Source organism: Dreissena polymorpha, chromosome 11, assembly GCF_020536995.1.
Source record: "Dreissena polymorpha isolate Duluth1 chromosome 11, UMN_Dpol_1.0, whole genome shotgun sequence".
Taxonomy (NCBI): Eukaryota; Metazoa; Mollusca; class Bivalvia; order Myida; family Dreissenidae; genus Dreissena; species Dreissena polymorpha.
This window is the reverse complement of record NC_068365.1, coordinates 43,303,862-43,329,083: the sequence shown is the minus strand read 5'-3', so window position 1 is coordinate 43,329,083 and position 25,222 is coordinate 43,303,862. Positions and strand designations below refer to the sequence as shown.

Genomic DNA, 25,222 nt, shown 5'->3' with positions numbered 1-25,222 from the left:
TCTGAGTCAGAAAAATCATTTACCTCATTAATTGTGGCTTTATGTTTAGGTCTGGTGCTGTTGTCCTTGTTTTTCTGGAAACACACTGATGCAAAATGGTTCATCTTGTGGCAATAATTGCATGTCTTTCCATTTGCCGGGCAAAGTTCACGTGTATGATGACAACTACCACCACAGTTAGTACATTTTCCCCTGTTCGCGTAGTGAAGCTTATCCCTCGCGTAGTGAGGCTTATCCCGTCCCTTCCGTTTTGGCTTGGATTCGGTTCTTGTTGGACGTTTTGATCCACTGGCGACAGCATGTATGCCACTGTTGTCCATGGACTTCACCTGGCTTTTCGTCAGCTCGTATGTTCTGGCAATGTTGAGACATTTCTGAAGTGTTAGATCATTACCTTCACTGATAATTCTTTCGCGTAATTTCTGGGTACGTATTTCAAATATGATATGGTCCCATATGATATGGTCCCGTATCATTTCATCAATGATTCCATCAGGGTAATCACAATCCATGATTAATAATCTCAATTCTGTAGCAAACTGTTCAAATGTTTCTCCATCCTTTTTTATTCTGGTCTTGAAAACATATATGGAGTAAATTGTGTTAGATTTTGGCTTGAAATATTGTTCAAATTGATCAAAATGATGTTGCAAGTTTTTCTTCTGGTCATTAGTTAATGTCCATGTACTATAAATTGAACGTCCTTTTTCGCCAACCTATAGCATTAAATAATTACATCTGGTTTCTTCGTCTTTCCTTTTAATGGACCTTTGAACATGAAATCACAGTGCGATTTGAACGATTTAAATGCTTGATGTAAGTCCGCATTGCCCCAGTTCATCCTCGGAGTTTGGCCTATATTGTGTCCGCTTTCCATCTTTTTAAAATGAGCAGAATGTCACAATTAGCACAAAAATCCTGGAAATGTATGATTGTATTAAAATCAAAATTCCATTGGTTGTATCTGAAGTTTGTTTAACTTCTGACACCATGTTGTAGTCTAGCCGGTGTAGTTATTACAACTCAAGGCGTATGCGGCTACATGTTTATTCAGTAATGTCTAAGCTACAAGTGTGCAATAAACTGTATAGCATATTCATATATAAAGACAACTCTTGCAGATAATAGTCAAGTATACTACAGTGATGTCCCTTTAAGTATTCATTAGATTATGAAACAGGAAGACGTGAAATAACTGTAATTGGATTTTGTAATGTGAATGTTTAAAATTGTATTCACGGAGAACTTAAAGCATTAATGCGTAAATGTATTTTTGTTCATGTTATATTTAAAATTATTTAAGCAATTAACACTAAGCGATCGTAAACATTTCATTGTATGAAGTCTGTGAATGTGCAATAACTTGTATATTTGTATTCAACAGTTAACAAAGACAACGAAGAAAAAAAAATCTACAGTCGAATCAACCTCAGTGAGAGACAATAAAGGTGGAACACTGTTCGCCAAGGTGAATGCAAACATTACCACCAACTACCGATATTCACATTGAATTATAAATAAGTATGAAAGATTTAGTAGGCGCTGTTGGAAATCTCAATTTCGGTTCTTTGGTATCTGAAGACGATTTTAAACAGTGTTTTGCTCATGACTTTATGTATGGAGACACAACCCGGAACTGGCCATCAAAGACACTATTAATTTACAGACTTGGAGAAGACGGTCCCTTCGAATGTGAAGAAAACGAACGCGGTGCCGATCACGCCGAGATCGTATTACTTAAAAAAATACGCAATAAGATAGAAAATAGGTAATGGTATATTAGTTTTATTTTATTTGTGTATTCTTTCAAGGTCTTACAATCTGTCAAAAGGAACAAGTTGTTAGCATTGAATCATGCCTGGAGGAATAAACATGTTAATAATTAAAATCTCTCCCTGATACATCTTTTTAAACAATTGTATTTCATTTGATAATGTGCTGAAAATGATTAATTATGAGCTAAATAATTACCCTGTACTATTTGGGTCTGTATACATACCGTCTTTTTGTTTTTCATTTTGCATTCGAAGAAACGAAACACGAAAATCAACGCATGTTAGTTAATTTACTGATTTTATTATAACCGAAATAAAAACAAAAACATAACGAAAACCAAATTGACTTCTTTATACTTTTTTGTACTTATAAAACAAAACATAAAACTTATTTTCCATATTCATATTTTGTTTCAATATTAATTTTATTTTAATATTTAATATTATTTTCAATTAATATTAATATGACAAAAATCAATGTTTGAAAATTGAAACAAAATGCCTGTCCCCATTCATCGTTCTTGATTTGCTTAAACTATAAAAGGGGTTTACTGGCGCTGCTGTATTTTGGAGATTAATCATGACTGATCTGCGTGTGCATATCTTCCCTTTGATATTATTATTTTAAATACATTAAACGTACACTATAAAAGAGGATGAATAGTAACGTTATATTATGATAACAATAAACATGCCTGCGTTTGTGTCCAATCATTTAATTTAATATATAATATGCATTTTAATAATCAATTCGCAGTACACTATCTTTGGTAATCGTAGCTTTTCTCTTCAAGTAATTAAAACACTCAATTTTTTTACAAAGTATCCATATCTGTTTAACAAATGGAAACAAGTTCCACATTATTGTTAAACATGAAAATTCAATAACTACGGTGAACTGTTCCCCTGCGGGAATGCACGGCCTCATGAAGCCTTGTCACGGTACGTCGTGTGCCGTCCTGGGTCCTACACTTTTGGCATCTGGCTGGCGTTGGATTCTCGTACCAGGTCTTGCATCCAACCAGTCATTTGCAACAAGTTTTAAATACATGGTTCGGAACTAGTTTAACACTCCAGGTTGTTATAAAGTTCACAACAAAGTTTTTAATGCCTTAAACTATGGGTTCATGCTCTGTGTTCTTCTGAAGTTATATGATCATGATTATGTTCGGTGCTTCCTTTATCGGTATGAAAAATTGGATATAACAATTACAAAATTATTTAAAACTCTTTACAATACCATAACATTCAAATGACAAAGAATCAACGCTACATATAGTCCATTATTTCAAATACCCTATAAGTTAAAACTGTGACGTACAGTAATTAATATCTTTAGAAACCGTTTTGTTTTGTTATAATTTTTTTTTTCACTTTTCGAATGACTGTTAAAATGAATAAAAAAATGTGTATACATGTTTTACTATAAAGATCATACACGCGAGCGCGTTCTTGATGGCGCGTTCCTCTTCCTAGTGTTTTTCCCAGGCCATTTTAGCGTGGCGAAAAGCCACGCCGCCCTCCCGGATCGCCACGCTGCCCTTTTTAAAGGCAAATTTCGCCACGCGCCCTTTTTTTCAAAGGCAAATTTCGCCACGAAATTTGCCTTACGATCTAACTTGGTCCGCAAAATCAGCTTCCTTGATTGTCTGTGACGCTCCGACTGTGCTTGATTTACTCGAGAGGCGTCAACGTCTAATCGACTATATTTAATTGAGCAGATTTAATCTATAACAGTGCTCGATTTGGTCTTACTGGCTGCCCCAAAGCTGTGAATTAGTCATGCGTGAATAACCCCGTGTCAGTATCAATCGATAACGCCGGAGGCTATGTTATACCAAGCGCACTTTTCGCTCGGCAATGTGTACTTCTCCACGATATAATCATTACTTCGGAGACATTTGATGAAAAATTCGATGTTATTCTTGTGGCAATTGTGCTTTGCATGCATTATTCAGTTATATCAAAACATATTTTTTTACGCATAATTACTTTTAAATTCACAAACAAATTTATTCTTTATCGATTTCGTCTTTAAGATAATTAGATCTAATTATTGAAATAATTACCGAGACGTATACCAATTTAACAAAATACTAATCGCGTATACGATTTAACGTTGCTATGCGCACCTGTCGCTTACATCATTTGACATTTTATCAACATGGCGGACTATACAGAATTAAATTGTGACTCGGCAAAAATGGCAAATAACGTTGTAAACGATCGAACTAACGATGGAGATTATACATTAAGAAGGAATAAATGAAATGTCTGTGATAATCAACGATGCATAAAAATGTTTTAGATAGCAACAACATAATTTATTTATTTGTAATCTACTCGGTGGATGTATGTCACGGAAACGAGTGTTTGCATATTGTTAGAGATCAATTTACTCGCAATGTTATTTTAAACATCTGTCGAGATTATTGTTAGAAAATGGGATAAGACAAACATGGTTTCATTTATATGTTAGTGGATCTGTGTATAATCAGATTCATATGCATATATTGCTTTATTATGTTTGTCGTGCTGTACAGTTTATTGAAACAGCATGGAACTTAAATGTTCATTGCAAGGTAAATATATTAATATAAATCATAGTAAGTTAAATACATCTATTATCATTAAATGTGCTTGTTTATATGTTATTTTTTCCACAACTGCTTCGTGGAGCAAATAACATGGAACGTTTTTGCCCTTTTTTGCCTAAACTGCGCGCTAAAATGCCCTTTTTGAAAGTAATGCGCCATGCCCCTTTGCCCTCCTGGGAAAAACACTACTTCCCGACTCACGGCACCACCACTTAACCATAAGTCAGCTGGCTCAGTTGCATAAGGACGGCTCGGGTCTGGTCCATCACCTGGTCCATTGCATCCCGGGACCCGTTTACATTCTCGTCCTCTCGTGTCCCGTCACGCCCATCCCGTCATATGTTCAACGAAAATATACTATACGATTATTTAGGAACTAATGAATGAAATAAACTCTGAAACAAATGTTTATCATTGACTCAGCAAATCATACATGTATAGCTACAGATGTGTAAGCTATTCTTTTATAGTATTCGAGTTGTCATTTAAGGAGACAACCAGGGTCTCAAACGGTATACTTCAACGTGTTTCTATTGGCATGATTCATGATATATTTCTTCTTTAGGTAACGTAACATTTATACAGTCAAACTTTTTACGCGGCGTTATACTATAAGTGGAAGGTAAATATTTTGTTAGTAATGATTTAATCTAGAACGCTCTTTCCTGAACATTAAATATGTTGTTTAAATAGTTGTTAAACAGGCACATTTATTGATAGTATTCAAATTTATTTTATTTTCTGCAAGCGCAAACACAAATAATAAATTTCTAACCAGAAGACCCGAGTCAATAAATCCCAATATTTTTTTCTGACTGTTTTGAGAGAATTCCCCAAATTATTAGCTTTACACTCCATCCATTTCGGAATGAATTAATATAGCGTATAGTATGTACACTGTGCAGTGTTAGTAAATCCCTTCTCGTCTTCGTAAATCAATAAGACATATATGTGCACACAATTGGGTCCAGTTACAAATACGAATAAACGTGTCGATGTTGAAGCGGTGCAAAGAATAGCATTGTCTTTATAAATACGAATCCTGTATTGTTTGTGTGTCCCATATTTTACACTACTATGATTTTCTCAAAGAAAATTCCCTTTCTCATATTTGATCTTTCTATTGTTATATTTGATGTTTTCATAAACTAATCTTAATTCCCCAAAACTAGGTGAATGCCTTGCATTTTTACGAGAAATCTTTCCTGTTTACTAGCGGTGACTTTTTTATTGTAAGGCTTATTTAAAAGAAGGGGTACACCAAATTCATTCCAAAAATACTTGAGCAATCACATGTATAATTTAGAGTTTTGAAATGGGTTAAAGCCACTATCACGCTCACCAATACTACATACGTACTGTATTATGCTCTATAAAAAATTTCATCAACGAACAGTACCATACGATGGTTATTTACAATAGGAAGACCTTAAACACAAGTAACATTGGTGTAAACACGTTAAAATACAAAAATTCGGCAACTTTAAGCATCTAAATATCGTTTTACGTTGTCATCTACTTTCGTTTTGTGGATGATATCGAGTCACGATCGGATTCATTCGGGTTACGTTCATTTGCATAATGTATACAATCTATCCCAGAAATCTGCTGCCGTCATGCTTCCGACGCTGACCGAATCCAATCTCGCGTTCGCCCGTAAACGATCGGATACTTCGCGGGAAATAAAAATTGAATTATTTATGACAAAAAAAAACACGAGAATTTCGTTTCTCGTTAAATCAATATTAACAGACAACATCTAACGTTGCATCTTGCTAAAAGGAACAATGATTTTTGTATGGGTTAGCTTTTTTTTCGAAATATTGGATATTTTTTAGCTTGATCAAAATGTCATAACAAGCCGTTTTATTTTTCTATCATCGATAAACTTGATGTTTTTAGACATTATAGCATAGCATATATTTTAAAGTTAAACGTTGGATTGGGCTAAAAGATGATCCTTATCTAGGGCTTAAATATTATCCTTATTTAGCGCTGAAAGATGTTACTTTTTAGGGCTGAGATATCATCCTTATTTAGAGCTGAACGATTATACTTATTTTAGGCTAAAATATTACCCTTGTTTACGGCTTGAAGATGATCGTTACAAAGAGCTGAAAGAATATCCTTATTAAGGTTTGTAAGATATTCTATATTTAGGGCTGTAAGATGATCTTTATTTAGGGCTGAAAGATGACCCCAATTAGGACTGAACGATGATTTCTTATTAAAGACTGAACGATAACCCTTACTTAGGGCCGAGAGATGTTCCTTTATTAGTTATTTCGGTCTGAAAGATGGTCCGTATTTATAGCTGACATATGGTCCGTATTTAAAGCTTAAAGATAATCCTTGTTTAGGGCTGAAAGATGATCAGATTAAGGACTGAGAGATGAGTATTGTTAAAGGCTGAAAGATGATCAGATTAAGGACTGAGAGATGAGTATTGTTAAAGGCTGAAAGATGATCAGATTAAGGACTGAGAGATGAGTATTGTTAAAGGCTGAAAGATGATCAGATTAAGGACTGAGAGATGGGTATTGTTAAAGGCTGAAAGATGATCAGATTACGGACTGAGAGATGAGTATTGTTAAAGGCTGAAAGATGATCAGATTAAGGACTGAGAGATGAGTATTGTTAAAGGCTGAAAGATGATCAGATTAAGGACTGAGAGATGGGTATTGTTAAATGCTGAAAGATGATCAGATTAAGGACTGAGAGATGAGTATTGTTAAAGGCTGAAAGATGATTAGATTAAGGACTGAGAGATGAGTATTGTTAAAGGCTGAAAGGTGATCAGATTAAGGACTGAGAGATGAGTATTGTTAAAGACCGAAAGATGATCAGATTAAGGACTGAGAGATGAGTATTGTTAAAGGCTGAAAGATGATCAGATTAAGGACTGAGAGATGAGTATTGTTAAAGACTGAAAGATGATCAGATTAAGGACTGAGAGATGAGTATTGTTAAAGGCTGAAAGATGATCAGATTAAGGACTGAGAGATGAGTATTGTTAAAGGCTGAAAGATGATCAGATTAAGGACTGAGAGATGAGTATTGTTAAAGGCTGAAAGATGATCAGATTACGGACTGAGAGATGAGTATTGTTAAAGGCTGAAAGGTGATCAGATTAAGGACTGAGAGATGAGTATTGTTAAAGGCTGAAAGGTGATCAGATTAAGGACTGAGAGATGAGTATTGTTAAAGGCTGAAAGATGATCCTTATTTAGACATGAACAATTATCCTTAAATCACGATTATAATTAAGGCTGAACGATGGTACTTATGTAGGACTGAATCTTATGTATGATATTTATTTAGGGCTTATTTTTATCCTTTGTTAAGTGAAAAGTATGTGTGAACATAAAACACAAAATGAAATCGCACAAAACGAAATAAGAAAATATGTGCAAGATTAAACAAAACAGAAGTTATTTAATTCCACATTTATGTTAAGCAAATAACAAAATAGAGTACCCAATTTGGTAATTTCAATAACTTGAAATATATGCAAAAATATAGTTCTTGACGTTGCGTTTACATTCTGTCCAGCCCGAGTGTGAACCCCTGTGAAACCCATTGATCCTGCACCCTGATTTATCAAAACATTACAGAAGAGAGGGTGCAAAAAGTAGGAGTATTTCCATATCGTAAGACATATGGGGTACAATTTTGTGGAAATTCAATATACTATTTTTAAACAATTACAGAAAATGGGATTAAAAAGGCAGGAAGTGGGCGGACAATTATAATCTCTTGGATCTATTAAAATTTCTCTCATAATGATTGAATAAAGTTTGTTTTTTTATCAACTGAAATGGGAATATCTCAATACAGTAGGACATATAGGGTAGGATAGCAAGTATGTGACACTTCACTTCACACAGTGTACTATGAACTCAACATAAACAATTCGGATAATCAATTATTTTCGAATATAAGAATATGTATCATTTGCAATTGGTGACATAAGGTTTGAAAGATATTCGGGGACACGGTCATGCTTCATTTTTATAAAATACTATGACTTTGTGTTTGCTTCTTCTAGAGATTCCGAACAGGTTTCTCTTGATACAAGTTAGTAGCGCCAGTTTCAATTTTCTAAGCTAAATATTGATTTTTTTTCTAGTACATTTTCTGCGGTATGTGAACAATAACCAAATAAAATGTCAAAAAATTTTCAATCACAATATAAAATATAAACAGTTTCAGTGGATTTTCTTTCGAACTTAATTGAGTGTTTTCTTATTAACTTTATTCTTTTTCACAAATTGGCAAATGTATTCTCAATACGACTTGTCCAATTTAATGCATTTGTTAACAAATATCAGTGTCACAGTGAAATGTTTTTTGTTGAAACTTCTTTGAATGGTGTATTGTTCATGCAACATATGGCGTGAGATGTTCTTGTATGGATCGTGATACAATATTTCAGAGCTTTTTTTGAGAAAATAGTTCCAATTATGAGCCACTTGCCCCGGATTTGCAATACCAATGGACAGTGAAGAATCGTCCGCGAACAAACGAATGTTAACGCTAATTTAATGCAAGAATATAATTAATACAAACAAAAAATAAAGAATGTTTTGTCGATAAAGAACCAGAATGAGCTATCGACAAAAACACACACGTGTACATTATAATAGCATTTTCACTTTGCAATCTATGCATATTAAAAATCTAAAAATTCTTCTAGTAAGTGCACCATATTTGCACTGCAAACCCTACCAGAATAGGATATTTCGTGTTAGAAGAACTCTTACTTAACTATCTAAACAATGCATACTTTTATTGTAAACTTTTTTTTCTAGGCAGACACGTACCCTAGTCACGATCTACATCAGCTACTCACCATGTTCCAAATGTTCAGAGATACTCGGGGGTTTTATTGGAAAGAACAAGAAAAGGTGTAAATTAAAGATTTATTTCAGCAACTTCTACCTAATTCTACGTATTAGCAACGTCCAACTAATCGGAAAACGACATATGGAAGGTTTACACAACCTTCGGCAGAAAGGTGCTGAGATACAGCCAGTAATCGGAGAAGAAATGTGGAAGATGTTTCTGAAGGCTAACCGTGTTCCGGAAAATGACCAAGGCCGATGGTTGGTTGTGGCCGCTTCGCAGAACAGGCAAGTCAGAGAAAAAGAGGACAAAAAGATATTTGACTTACTTTTCCCCGAAACAGATAATGAAACAGATGATGATATTAGTGTACGTTATATTTGTTTTGTGATATTTACGCTCATTATGTATTTACTGTATGCACATATAAACTAATATGTTTAAATCATATGAAACAAGAGATGTGTTTGTAAGGAACACAATGCCCCCTACTGCGCCGCTTTGATTTTTTTTACATTTGACCTTGAAAGATGACCTTGACCTTTAACCACTCATAATGTGCAACTCCATGATATACACATGCATTCCAAATATCAAGTTGCTATCTTCAATATTGCAAAAGTTATGGGCAATGTTTAATTTTTCGGACGGACGGACGGACGGAAAGACTGACAGACAGTTCAAATGCTTTTTGCCAACCTACCGGAGGTATGGAAAAGACGGATACACATTAAATATATTATACTTCAAATATATTATAATCGCATTCATTAACATTGTTCAAATGTGAGAAATATAATGTTTTTAAATGTGTAATTTCAATTATTGGATTATTTAATTAAAGTATACTTTATTCAAGTTCTTCTTATCTTGCAATATATTCATAAAGATGGTATGATGTAGATGTAGATGTAGATTCTATTTTCCAAAAAATAGCACTTTGTTTTGGAATACTTTAGATTGCTTAAACCGTTTTACAATAAATCTTTATAACAAATTTGTTTAAATTTACTCAATATTCATTCACCCACATATTAATAGTTTCCTCGCCTTAAATTGGGAAGTAACATTTGCATTGAAACTGACAGGAAATACAAGTATTTATAATTATTATGTACCAAAATATTGCATCAATTGAAGAAAAGACTAACAAGATGAATACTACACTCCTCCAACTTGAATACAATTTTACTTGGTTTCAATGCCTCAGTAAGATAACAACTTGCAATACAAATAACCCCATGGGTAATTAAAATAGCTAAAGCTATTTATGTAAAATCATGTCAAACTTGATGACATGCGTGAACGCACAACCGTTTTCAGGACCATAATCTATCAACATTTTATGGAATTTTGCGATTTTAATGTCTTATCAGAATTGAAAGTCTTTGTGCCTGGTTGTTTCGGGTTACCCGTATTTTGCGGTACCAAAAAACTATTGTTTCAATTTAATTTCATGTAACAAGCCTTTTGACCTGAAAATTGACCTGAATAAATATGACTTCTGTAGTTTTCGTAGGTTTTCCGTTAGCCATATTTTGAAAACTGGACCGAAACCATTTTTGAACGTTGCCAAGATATGATTTAAACTTATTTTTGAACGTTTTTTCATGATTATTATGTAACAATTATGACTTCGAGGATGTTGATAATGTTTAAATACATCCTCATAACGAAAACAAAATGGCGGCCGTGTTTTTCACCGGATCGAACATGGCTGATACATCATAAGAACAAATGTTTTGAGTAATATAAATGAAGATTGGAACAAATGTAACATTTAGAATGGTGACAATTCTTACAATAGCCACATAAGTAAACATAGCCCGCTCCCAGGCGGCCATGTTTTTGAATGGACAGGAACAGTTTTTGAACTCGGCCAAGATATAAGAACAAATGTTCGGAGCAAGATTCATAAAGATTGGAAAAAATGTAACCCTTAGAATTTGCACAATATTTCACAATAGCAACATAAGGAAACATGAAACACTCCCTGGTGGCCATGTTTTTGAATATACCGGAACCGTTTTCGAACTTGGCCAATATAGTATAAGAACTAATGTTCTGAGCCAACCAGTGCGCAGAGATTTGACAGGAATCAGCATAGATCGATAAAATCCTTTTCGTTATAACCAACCACGTGATGATAGCCGAGCCATGAGGTATAATAACTTTCCCTTGATTATTTTTCCTTTTTGGCGTAGCGGTTTAACCTACCTTTTCACCATCCTTGACCTTTACATAACGCCATCAGACCCGAATGAATACATTCGAATATTGCATGGGCTGATTCGAGAAAAATACCTCAGAACTTGGAACATCTCTTCGTCGGTGTACACCGTAAAGCATGTAACACTGCTCAGTGAAAGGAATTCCGGACGAGCATGTTCATACCACACATAGAAACCAATTTTGCCCAGTTACACTCACGCTCCACTGCGCATAATTTTAGCGTCAGTACTCGGTCACTTAATCTTCAGGGGAATACATAATGGACTATCGATAAACGTTGATTACACAGTATTGCCTTTACGAAGACGAAAAACAAACACTACAGCAACAGTATAGTGTCATGATAACAGGGAAATCGTTTAATTATCTAACCACAAATGTTTGCCGTCTGGAAATTGTTCATGAAAGCCTAAACTAATACAATTTGAGTTCAATTTATATCGAAAAGTATGGTGCTTAGTTGTTTCTTTTACACGACGAAATACGATTTTTAAAGACCCGCCTGATGCGAAAATGGGTATTATACCATATGCGACCAGCGTTGCTATAGCTTAGCCTGCGTATCGCTCAGTCTGGTCAGAGGATACATAGTTAGACCATGAGGCCTTGCGTAATTTTATAGCGGACAGCGTTGCTCCTGACCACGGGGTGGAATCATTGCAACCATTACGCTCGTGTTATGTACGTAAAATATCGCAATGCAGCTTCCGTTGTGGTGGCATTTAAAAACAAATGGATGCAAACGGTGAGTACGATTTTGTTTTTTAAGTTTCCCGAAGCCATACAATATCTTTTTTAATAATATTTTTTTGTTAGTTTTTTACGACAATGCCCAGTGAGAAATCGGGTACAATACATGAACAATAACGAGTCGAAAAAAAGTATACTGACGTAGTGTTTCAACATATTGTTTTAAGAGCTTAAAAAACATAGTTATTGACATCGTCTGCATTCCATTGTTGCTATTGAACGGTAGCTTTCGTACAGACATGTGATTTAGAGGGTGTGCGTTTAAACATATTGATATTGTTCTTGAAGACATATTTAAATTTATATTTGAAGAAACAATCAAACCATTTATTAAGTATACACGTCACTTGCTTATGTATAAATGATTAGAAATACCTGAATAGACGTCATTTAAAAATCTAACAATTATGCGATTGAAAATTGAAAATCAGATGTTTTTAAGGTTGGTTTTCTCATGAAGAGACACACGTGTCAACAAGAATCTACAATATAACTTTACATCTCAGAGAAGTTTAACTTTACGATAATTCTCACAGTACTTTTCGACCAAATAAGTTTAAATAGTAATTGTGAGTAATTTAATTATCATTTCCAATCCGACTTGGTATATTTATCATAGAACATGGAACTGAAAAGACATAACAATGGTTGGGCAATGGTTACAAATAATGTAACACATATTTAAATAAAAATTGTATATTTATTACTTAAATACTTATTCATGTAGTTAAACACCAAGTTATCTGTCAATTTTAAACTAGCTCGTTTACAATTAGCTTGTTGTAGCCTTGATTTAAAACTAAACAAAAAGTTGTTATATTTTAATCTTAATTGTTTGTTGATCGGTTAGACAACCACCATCGACTCAGTTATAAAATAAATGTTCCCGTTAAACCGATAATAAACACGGGCTCTTTGTAACGTTTCTCAGTAGACTAAATTGAAACTTAAAATATATCATCACCATGCAATAAGGATGTAACTGCCTCTTTTCTTATGTTCAATGAGTAACACTTTCCTGAGTCATATTCCCCAAAACATAGTTTAGAAAACCGATCTTAAATAAGGGTTTTAGGCCTGGGGCTTAGCCCCAAGGCCATAGTAATGATACCAATTTCTGAGTCTATCCTAAAAACCACATTCCCAAAACTCCGATTTTCCACTAAATGCATGCGCAATAAAAGTAGTTCTTCGCAGAACTCAATAACCCGCCTTGTAAATACAGAACATCACTATAATTATAATATAACAGTGTCATAAAATAAAAAAGAGTAAAACATATTATTGAAGCAAAATTGCTAAGCATTGGCTACGAGAATAAGTTCCTCACTTGACGGTCTAGGCCGAAAAGATACGAGTTTTTACGGAGACAGTAAGAAGAATTTTTGTCTGAGACATTTTTGGAAGACATTATGTTTGGTATTTATAAACATATTTTAAAATAATGTTATTTTATTTTGCGTTAACAAGACATTCTAGAAAAAAAGAAAATAAAAAACAACAACAAATATTCACGATCATTCTCGGAAATAGACGCAGTAACCGGATATAGTATTTCACTGCGCAGATCGAGCGCGCAAATCGAGCGCGAAAAGTTCTACGTGAGCCAAGGTACACAATCTGTACACTGTTCTTTATCAGGGTAAGTGGATTTTATTTTGTATACACATAGCAAAGGAAGTATGAATGTTTTCCTGATCTGTTAATAATGTATTAGAAAGCTATTTTAGGCTATTAAAAGTGATTTATTTGACGCCAACATTTACAGTTTATTTGCGGCCATTTTGTTGTTGTTGCTGTTGTTGTTGTATATCTTCACCGCCTCTGTAAACGAACCTCAACGATCAGTAGAGTTGAGCATAAGGTTATCGTTCCCACCACCAGTATCGTGTAGCCCTCCACCGTCTATGTACACTGTAGTATATACTCACATATTGTCCTTTCTTACAGTCTCTGAGCTGCTGCACTCAACCGCTAGGGCCAATCTGTATAAATTCGGACAAATGGAGAAATTCGGACAAAACATCCTAAATGCATTTTACATCACACCAAATCTAGCTCCAGGCCTTCAGTGCCTACAGCGCTTTGATTAATTATGTTTGTGACAAAGCACAAGTCATACATTCGAAATTTATTAATATGTCAGTTTCGCTCCATTACTATAGTCATAATAAAAAGAATGAAGGTGATTTATACAATATTGTTTTTATTCTTTCCTTTTCATTACCACCTAGAATAATATATAATATTCTCATCATCATCAATCCCTTGACCGGTTTGGCCGTTTGTGATACATGTAAATGAGGGACGACGATACAGAAATCCTCCAGTCAGGTCGGTTGTGTGCTGCTGAGAGTAATTTATCTATGGCAATGGATGTCCACACTCTCCATCGAACTTTTCTTCTGACGGCCTCGACGTCGACCTCCCTCTAGCGTACCCTGGAGAACAGTCTTGCACAGAGAGTCGTGCCTGGTGACGTGTCTAAACCAAGCCAACTTTCGTCGTTTGACGGTCGCCATTAGGGGTTCTTGTGGACGAACAAGTGTTGAAGTCATGTTCTGGACGTACTTGTTGGTACTTGTGTCGATGTTGAAGCGGTGCAAAGAATAGCATTGTCTTTATAAATACGAATCCTGTATTGTTTGTGTGTCCCATATTTTACACTACTATGATTTTCTCAAAGAAAATTCCCTTTCTCATATTTGATCTTTCTATTGTTATATTTGATGTTTTCATAAACTAATCTTAATTCCCCAAAACTAGGTGAATGCCTTGCATTTTTACGAGAAATCTTTCCTGTTTACTAGCGGTGACTTTTTTATTGTAAGGCTTATTTAAAAGAAGGGGTACACCAAATTCATTCCAAAAATACTTGAGCAATCACATGTATAATTTAGAGTTTTGAAATGGGTTAAAGCCACTATCACGCTCACCAATACTACATACGTACTGTATTATGCTCTATAAAAAATTTCATCAACGAACAGTACCATACGATGGTTATTTACAATAGGAAGACCTTAAACACAAGTAACATTGGTGTAAACACGTTAAAATACAAAAATTCGGCAACTTTAAGCATCTAAATATCGTTTTACGTTGTCATCTACTTTCGTTTTGTGGATGATATCGAGTCACGATCGGATTCATTCGGGTTACGTTCATTTGCATAATGTATACAATCTATCCCAGAAATCTGCTGCCGTCATGCTTCCGACGCTGACCGAATCCAATCTCGCGTTCGCCCGTAAACGATCGGATACTTCGCGGGAAATAAAAATTGAATTATTTATGACAAAAAAAAACACGAGAATTTCGTTTCTCGTTAAATCAATATTAACAGACAACATCTAACGTTGCATCTTGCTAAAAGGAACAATGATTTTTGTATGGGTTAGCTTTTTTTTCGAAATATTGGATATTTTTTAGCTTGATCAAAATGTCATAACAAGCCGTTTTATTTTTCTATCATCGATAAACTTGATGTTTTTAGACATTATAGCATAGCATATATTTTAAAGTTAAACGTTGGATTGGGCTAAAAGATGATCCTTATCTAGGGCTTAAATATTATCCTTATTTAGCGCTGAAAGATGTTACTTTTTAGGGCTGAGATATCATCCTTATTTAGAGCTGAACGATTATACTTATTTTAGGCTAAAATATTACCCTTGTTTACGGCTTGAAGATGATCGTTACAAAGAGCTGAAAGAATATCCTTATTAAGGTTTGTAAGATATTCTATATTTAGGGCTGTAAGATGATCTTTATTTAGGGCTGAAAGATGACCCCAATTAGGACTGAACGATGATTTCTTATTAAAGACTGAACGATAACCCTTACTTAGGGCCGAGAGATGTTCCTTTATTAGTTATTTCGGTCTGAAAGATGGTCCGTATTTATAGCTGACATATGGTCCGTATTTAAAGCTTAAAGATAATCCTTGTTTAGGGCTGAAAGATGATCAGATTAAGGACTGAGAGATGAGTATTGTTAAAGGCTGAAAGATGATCAGATTAAGGACTGAGAGATGAGTATTGTTAAAGGCTGAAAGATGATCAGATTAAGGACTGAGAGATGAGTATTGTTAAAGGCTGAAAGATGATCAGATTAAGGACTGAGAGATGGGTATTGTTAAAGGCTGAAAGATGATCAGATTACGGACTGAGAGATGAGTATTGTTAAAGGCTGAAAGATGATCAGATTAAGGACTGAGAGATGAGTATTGTTAAAGGCTGAAAGATGATCAGATTAAGGACTGAGAGATGGGTATTGTTAAATGCTGAAAGATGATCAGATTAAGGACTGAGAGATGAGTATTGTTAAAGGCTGAAAGATGATTAGATTAAGGACTGAGAGATGAGTATTGTTAAAGGCTGAAAGGTGATCAGATTAAGGACTGAGAGATGAGTATTGTTAAAGACCGAAAGATGATCAGATTAAGGACTGAGAGATGAGTATTGTTAAAGGCTGAAAGATGATCAGATTAAGGACTGAGAGATGAGTATTGTTAAAGACTGAAAGATGATCAGATTAAGGACTGAGAGATGAGTATTGTTAAAGGCTGAAAGATGATCAGATTAAGGACTGAGAGATGAGTATTGTTAAAGGCTGAAAGATGATCAGATTAAGGACTGAGAGATGAGTATTGTTAAAGGCTGAAAGATGATCAGATTACGGACTGAGAGATGAGTATTGTTAAAGGCTGAAAGGTGATCAGATTAAGGACTGAGAGATGAGTATTGTTAAAGGCTGAAAGATGATCAGATTAAGGACTGAGAGATGAGTATTGTTAAAGGCTGAAAGATGATCAGATTAAGGACTGAGAGATGAGTATTGTTAAAGGCTGAAAGATGATCAGATTACGGACTGAGAGATGAGTATTGTTAAAGGCTGAAAGGTGATCAGATTAAGGACTGAGAGATGAGTATTGTTAAAGGCTGAAAGGTGATCAGATTAAGGACTGAGAGATGAGTATTGTTAAAGGCTGAAAGATGATCCTTATTTAGACATGAACAATTATCCTTAAATCACGATTATAATTAAGGCTGAACGATGGTACTTATGTAGGACTGAATCTTATGTATGATATTTATTTAGGGCTTATTTTTATCCTTTGTTAAGTGAAAAGTATGTGTGAACATAAAACACAAAATGAAATCGCACAAAACGAAATAAGAAAATATGTGCAAGATTAAACAAAACAGAAGTTATTTAATTCCACATTTATGTTAAGCAAATAACAAAATAGAGTACCCAATTTGGTAATTTCAATAACTTGAAATATATGCAAAAATATAGTTCTTGACGTTGCGTTTACATTCTGTCCAGCCCGAGTGTGAACCCCTGTGAAACCCATTGATCCTGCACCCTGATTTATCAAAACATTACAGAAGAGAGGGTGCAAAAAGTAGGAGTATTTCCATATCGTAAGACATATGGGGTACAATTTTGTGGAAATTCAATATACTATTTTTAAACAATTACAGAAAATGGGATTAAAAAGGCAGGAAGTGGGCGGACAATTATAATCTCTTGGATCTATTAAAATTTCTCTCATAATGATTGAATAAAGTTTGTTTTTTTATCAACTGAAATGGGAATATCTCAATACAGTAGGACATATAGGGTAGGATAGCAAGTATGTGACACTTCACTTCACACAGTGTACTATGAACTCAACATAAACAATTCGGATAATCAATTATTTTCGAATATAAGAATATGTATCATTTGCAATTGGTGACATAAGGTTTGAAAGATATTCGGGGACACGGTCATGCTTCATTTTTATAAAATACTATGACTTTGTGTTTGCTTCTTCTAGAGATTCCGAACAGGTTTCTCTTGATACAAGTTAGTAGCGCCAGTTTCAATTTTCTAAGCTAAATATTGATTTTTTTTCTAGTACATTTTCTGCGGTATGTGAACAATAACCAAATAAAATGTCAAAAAATTTTCAATCACAATATAAAATATAAACAGTTTCAGTGGATTTTCTTTCGAACTTAATTGAGTGTTTTCTTATTAACTTTATTCTTTTTCACAAATTGGCAAATGTATTCTCAATACGACTTGTCCAATTTAATGCATTTGTTAACAAATATCAGTGTCACAGTGAAATGTTTTTTGTTGAAACTTCTTTGAATGGTGTATTGTTCATGCAACATATGGCGTGAGATGTTCTTGTATGGATCGTGATACAATATTTCAGAGCTTTTTTTGAGAAAATAGTTCCAATTATGAGCCACTTGCCCCGGATTTGCAATACCAATGGACAGTGAAGAATCGTCCGCGAACAAACGAATGTTAACGCTAATTTAATGCAAGAATATAATTAATACAAACAAAAAATAAAGAATGTTTTGTCGATAAAGAACCAGAATGAGCTATCGACAAAAACACACACGTGTACATTATAATAGCATTTTCACTTTGCAATCTATGCATATTAAAAATCTAAAAATTCTTCTAGTAAGTGCACCATATTTGCACTGCAAACCCTACCAGAATAGGATATTTCGTGTTAGAAGAACTCTTACTTAACTATCTAAACAATGCATACTTTTATTGTAAACTTTTTTTTCTAGGCAGACACGTACCCTAGTCACGATCTACATCAGCTACTCACCATGTTCCAAATGTTCAGAGATACTCGGGGGTTTTATTGGAAAGAACAAGAAAAGGTGTAAATTAAAGATTTATTTCAGCAACTTCTACCTAATTCTACGTATTAGCAACGTCCAACTAATCGGAAAACGACATATGGAAGGTTTACAGAACCTTCGGCAGAAAGGTGCTGAGATACAGCCAGTAATCGGAGAAGAAATGTGGAAGATGTTTCTGAAGGCTAACCGTGTTCCGGAAAATGACCAAGGCCGATGGTTGGTTGTGGCCGCTTCGCAGAACAGGCAAGTCAGAGAAAAAGAGGACAAAAAGATATTTGACTTACTTTTCCCCGAAACAGATAATGAAACAGATGATGATATTAGTGTACGTTATATTTGTTTTGTGATATTTACGCTCATTATGTATTTACTGTATGCACATATAAACTAATATGTTTAAATCATATGAAACAAGAGATGTGTTTGTAAGGAACACAATGCCCCCTACTGCGCCGCTTTGATTTTTTTTACATTTGACCTTGAAAGATGACCTTGACCTTTAACCACTCATAATGTGCAACTCCATGATATACACATGCATTCCAAATATCAAGTTGCTATCTTCAATATTGCAAAAGTTATGGGCAATGTTTAATTTTTCGGACGGACGGACGGACGGAAAGACTGACAGACAGTTCAAATGCTTTTTGCCAACCTACCGGAGGTATGGAAAAGACGGATACACATTAAATATATTATACTTCAAATATATTATAATCGCATTCATTAACATTGTTCAAATGTGAGAAATATAATGTTTTTAAATGTGTAATTTCAATTATTGGATTATTTAATTAAAGTATACTTTATTCAAGTTCTTCTTATCTTGCAATATATTCATAAAGATGGTATGATGTAGATGTAGATGTAGATTCTATTTTCCAAAAAATAGCACTTTGTTTTGGAATACTTTAGATTGCTTAAACCGTTTTACAATAAATCTTTATAACAAATTTGTTTAAATTTACTCAATATTCATTCACCCACATATTAATAGTTTCCTCGCCTTAAATTGGGAAGTAACATTTGCATTGAAACTGACAGGAAATACAAGTATTTATAATTATTATGTACCAAAATATTGCATCAATTGAAGAAAAGACTAACAAGATGAATACTACACTCCTCCAACTTGAATACAATTTTACTTGGTTTCAATGCCTCAGTAAGATAACAACTTGCAATACAAATAACCCCATGGGTAATTAAAATAGCTAAAGCTATTTATGTAAAATCATGTCAAACTTGATGACATGCGTGAACGCACAACCGTTTTCAGGACCATAATCTATCAACATTTTATGGAATTTTGCGATTTTAATGTCTTATCAGAATTGAAAGTCTTTGTGCCTGGTTGTTTCGGGTTACCCGTATTTTGCGGTACCAAAAAACTATTGTTTCAATTTAATTTCATGTAACAAGCCTTTTGACCTGAAAATTGACCTGAATAAATATGACTTCTGTAGTTTTCGTAGGTTTTCCGTTAGCCATATTTTGAAAACTGGACCGAAACCATTTTTGAACGTTGCCAAGATATGATTTAAACTTATTTTTGAACGTTTTTTCATGATTATTATGTAACAATTATGACTTCGAGGATGTTGATAATGTTTAAATACATCCTCATAACGAAAACAAAATGGCGGCCGTGTTTTTCACCGGATCGAACATGGCTGATACATCATAAGAACAAATGTTTTGAGTAATATAAATGAAGATTGGAACAAATGTAACATTTAGAATGGTGACAATTCTTACAATAGCCACATAAGTAAACATAGCCCGCTCCCAGGCGGCCATGTTTTTGAATGGACAGGAACAGTTTTTGAACTCGGCCAAGATATAAGAACAAATGTTCGGAGCAAGATTCATAAAGATTGGAAAAAATGTAACCCTTAGAATTTGCACAATATTTCACAATAGCAACATAAGGAAACATGAAACACTCCCTGGTGGCCATGTTTTTGAATATACCGGAACCGTTTTCGAACTTGGCCAATATAGTATAAGAACTAATGTTCTGAGCCAACCAGTGCGCAGAGATTTGACAGGAATCAGCATAGATCGATAAAATCCTTTTCGTTATAACCAACCACGTGATGATAGCCGAGCCATGAGGTATAATAACTTTCCCTTGATTATTTTTCCTTTTTGGCGTAGCGGTTTAACCTACCTTTTCACCATCCTTGACCTTTACATAACGCCATCAGACCCGAATGAATACATTCGAATATTGCATGGGCTGATTCGAGAAAAATACCTCAGAACTTGGAACATCTCTTCGTCGGTGTACACCGTAAAGCATGTAACACTGCTCAGTGAAAGGAATTCCGGACGAGCATGTTCATACCACACATAGAAACCAATTTTGCCCAGTTACACTCACGCTCCACTGCGCATAATTTTAGCGTCAGTACTCGGTCACTTAATCTTCAGGGGAATACATAATGGACTATCGATAAACGTTGATTACACAGTATTGCCTTTACGAAGACGAAAAACAAACACTACAGCAACAGTATAGTGTCATGATAACAGGGAAATCGTTTAATTATCTAACCACAAATGTTTGCCGTCTGGAAATTGTTCATGAAAGCCTAAACTAATACAATTTGAGTTCAATTTATATCGAAAAGTATGGTGCTTAGTTGTTTCTTTTACACGACGAAATACGATTTTTAAAGACCCGCCTGATGCGAAAATGGGTATTATACCATATGCGACCAGCGTTGCTATAGCTTAGCCTGCGTATCGCTCAGTCTGGTCAGAGGATACATAGTTAGACCATGAGGCCTTGCGTAATTTTATAGCGGACAGCGTTGCTCCTGACCACGGGGTGGAATCATTGCAACCATAACGCTCGTGTTATGTACGTAAAATATCGCAATGCAGCTTCCGTTGTGGTGGCATTTAAAAACAAATGGATGCAAACGGTGAGTACGATTTTGTTTTTTAAGTTTCCCGAAGCCATACAATATCTTTTTTAATAATATTTTTTTGTTAGTTTTTTACGACAATGCCCAGTGAGAAATCGGGTACAATACATGAACAATAACGAGACGAAAAAAAGTATACTGACGTAGTGTTTCAACATATTGTTTTAAGAGCTTAAAAAACATAGTTATTGACATCGTCTGCATTCCATTGTTGCTATTGAACGGTAGCTTTCGTACAGACATGTGATTTAGAGGGTGTGCGTTTAAACATATTGATATTGTTCTTGAAGACATATTTAAATTTATATTTGAAGAAACAATCAAACCATTTATTAAGTATACACGTCACTTGCTTATGTATAAATGATTAGAAATACCTGAATAGACGTCATTTAAAAATCTAACAATTATGCGATTGAAAATTGAAAATCAGATGTTTTTAAGGTTGGTTTTCTCATGAAGAGACACACGTGTCAACAAGAATCTACAATATAACTTTACATCTCAGAGAAGTTTAACTTTACGATAATTCTCACAGTACTTTTCGACCAAATAAGTTTAAATAGTAATTGTGAGTAATTTAATTATCATTTCCAATCCGACTTGGTATATTATTCATAGAACATGGAACTGAAAAGACATAACAATGGTTGGGCAATGGTTACAAATAATGTAACACATATTTAAATAAAAATTGTATATTTATTACTTAAATACTTATTCATGTAGTTAAACACCAAGTTATCTGTCAATTTTAAACTAGCTCGTTTACAATTAGCTTGTTGTAGCCTTGATTTAAAACTAAACAAAAAGTTGTTATATTTTAATCTTAATTGTTTGTTGATCGGTTAGACAACCACCATCGACTCAGTTATAAAATAAATGTTCCCGTTAAACCGATAATAAACACGGGCTCTTTGTAACGTTTCTCAGTAGACTAAATTGAAACTTAAAATATATCATCACCATGCAATAAGGATGTAACTGCCTCTTTTCTTATGTTCAATGAGTAACACTTTCCTGAGTCATATTCCCCAAAACATAGTTTAGAAAACCGATCTTAAATAAGGGTTTTAGGCCTGGGGCTTAGCCCCAAGGCCATAGTAATGATACCAATTTCTGAGTCTATCCTAAAAACCACATTCCCAAAACTCCGATTTTCCACTAAATGCATGCGCAATAAAAGTAGTTCTTCGCAGAACTCAATAACCCGCCTTGTAAATACAGAACATCACTATAATTATAATATAACAGTGTCATAAAATAAAAAAGAGTAAAACATATTATTGAAGCAAAATTGCTAAGCATTGGCTACGAGAATAAGTTCCTCACTTGACGGTCTAGGCCGAAAAGATACGAGTTTTTACGGAGACAGTAAGAAGAATTTTTGTCTGAGACATTTTTGGAAGACATTATGTTTGGTATTTATAAACATATTTTAAAATAATGTTATTTTATTTTGCGTTAACAAGACATTCTAGAAAAAAAGAAAATAAAAAACAACAACAAATATTCACGATCATTCTCGGAAATAGACGCAGTAACCGGATATAGTATTTCACTGCGCAGATCGAGCGCGCAAATCGAGCGCGAAAAGTTCTACGTGAGCCAAGGTACACAATCTGTACACTGTTCTTTATCAGGGTAAGTGGATTTTATTTTGTATACACATAGCAAAGGAAGTATGAATGTTTTCCTGATCTGTTAATAATGTAATAGAAAGCTATTTTAGGCTATTAAAAGTGATTTATTTGACGCCAACATTTACAGTTTATTTGCGGCCATTTTGTTGTTGTTGCTGTTGTTGTTGTATATCTTCACCGCCTCTGTAAACGAACCTCAACGATCAGTAGAGTTGAGCATAAGGTTATCGTTCCCACCACCAGTATCGTGTAGCCCTCCACCGTCTATGTACACTGTAGTATATACTCACATATTGTCCTTTCTTACAGTCTCTGAGCTGCTGCACTCAACCGCTAGGGCCAATCTGTATAAATTCGGACAATATGGAGAAATTCGGACAAAACATCCTAAATGCATTTTACATCACACCAAATCTAGCTCCAGGCCTTCAGTGCCTACAGCGCTTTGATTAATTATGTTTGTGACAAAGCACAAGTCATACATTCGAAATTTATTAATATGTCAGTTTCGCTCCATTACTATAGTCATAATAAAAAGAATGAAGGTGATTTATACAATATTGTTTTTATTCTTTCCTTTTCATTACCACCTAGAATAATATATAATATTCTCATCATCATCAATCCCTTGACCGGTTTGGCCGTTTGTGATACATGTAAATGAGGGACGACGATACAGAAATCCTCCAGTCAGGTCGGTTGTGTGCTGCTGAGAGTAATTTATCTATGGCAATGGATGTCCACACTCTCCATCGAACTTTTCTTCTGACGGCCTCGACGTCGACCTCCCTCTAGCGTACCCTGGAGAACAGTCTTGCACAGAGAGTCGTGCCTGGTGACGTGTCTAAACCAAGCCAACTTTCGTCGTTTGACGGTCGCCATTAGGGGTTCTTGTGGACGAACAAGTGTTGAAGTCATGTTCTGGACGTACTTGTTGGTCTTGTGCTCCGTATAGTAGATGCGGAGCAATCTCGGAGACATGTATAATATTTAATGCACACATATTTTTTTATTTTGTACGCGTTCTAAATAACTTGTATTCATTTTTTGTTACCAATATACTTGAATACTTGTTAAAACCTTAAATTTAATAATTTGTGTTTAACATAAGTATAGGGTCACATGAGCTTTTTTGACACATCAAATTCGATCTTGGTCAGTGTGGCTCTTATTCTTCAAACTCTGTGGCATTACATTCCACTGTGGTCGAAATAAATACCCACCTCCACCCCTTCTCCGCCATGAGGTTCGGCTCGTGAAATTTCTGTATTTGTATGTGTTACTAAATATTATTTTGATATTATTGCATAGTTATAACGACGCTAAGGTTTTTTTCTATTGTTTTGAATACTTATTATATGTATAAAGGGGCGTGTTTGGAGCCGCCCAGTATGCCATTCAGTAAAGAGTGGCAACATCAAATTCGGATTCATGTGTTGTATATAATTACACGTATATATATATATCAATTGTATACATTTTCGTGTTGATGTTCCTAGCAAGCTCGGTAAAAGACCGTATTTCCTCTATCTGAAGAATGGACACAATTGCATTGCTAAGGTAACACCTTTAACTCCACTGGGCGATTTTCTCAAGAGCGGCTACTATTCTTGTGAAGAATATATATTGTAAAATCGGCAGTAATCTTAAAATAATTGTCTTTATCGTAAGTATTTTCATTTTAATAGAACTCGTAAGTTTTGAACAATTTGTATATTTACGGTAACTTTACAACATATTTTACATGAGCATGCATGTATGGACCAAATGTAA

At 34.5% G+C, this 25,222-nt stretch overlaps 1 long non-coding RNA gene across 2 annotated transcripts in view; it reads left to right on the top strand.

The window, feature by feature from the left end:
- The window catches only part of LOC127850032 (uncharacterized), a 34,135-nt gene extending 14,312 nt beyond the window's left edge, over positions 1-19,823 (top strand). The window contains exons 2-3 of one of the 2 annotated variants that reach the window (XR_008035001.1): positions 1,385-1,768; positions 18,793-19,823. This is a non-coding gene — a long non-coding RNA (uncharacterized LOC127850032). Of the gene's footprint in view, positions 1-1,384; positions 1,769-9,183; positions 10,215-18,792 lie in introns of those variants that run through there. The other variant, XR_008035000.1, reaches the window with a different exon arrangement.
- The last annotated feature ends 5,399 nt before the right edge of the window (positions 19,824-25,222 follow it).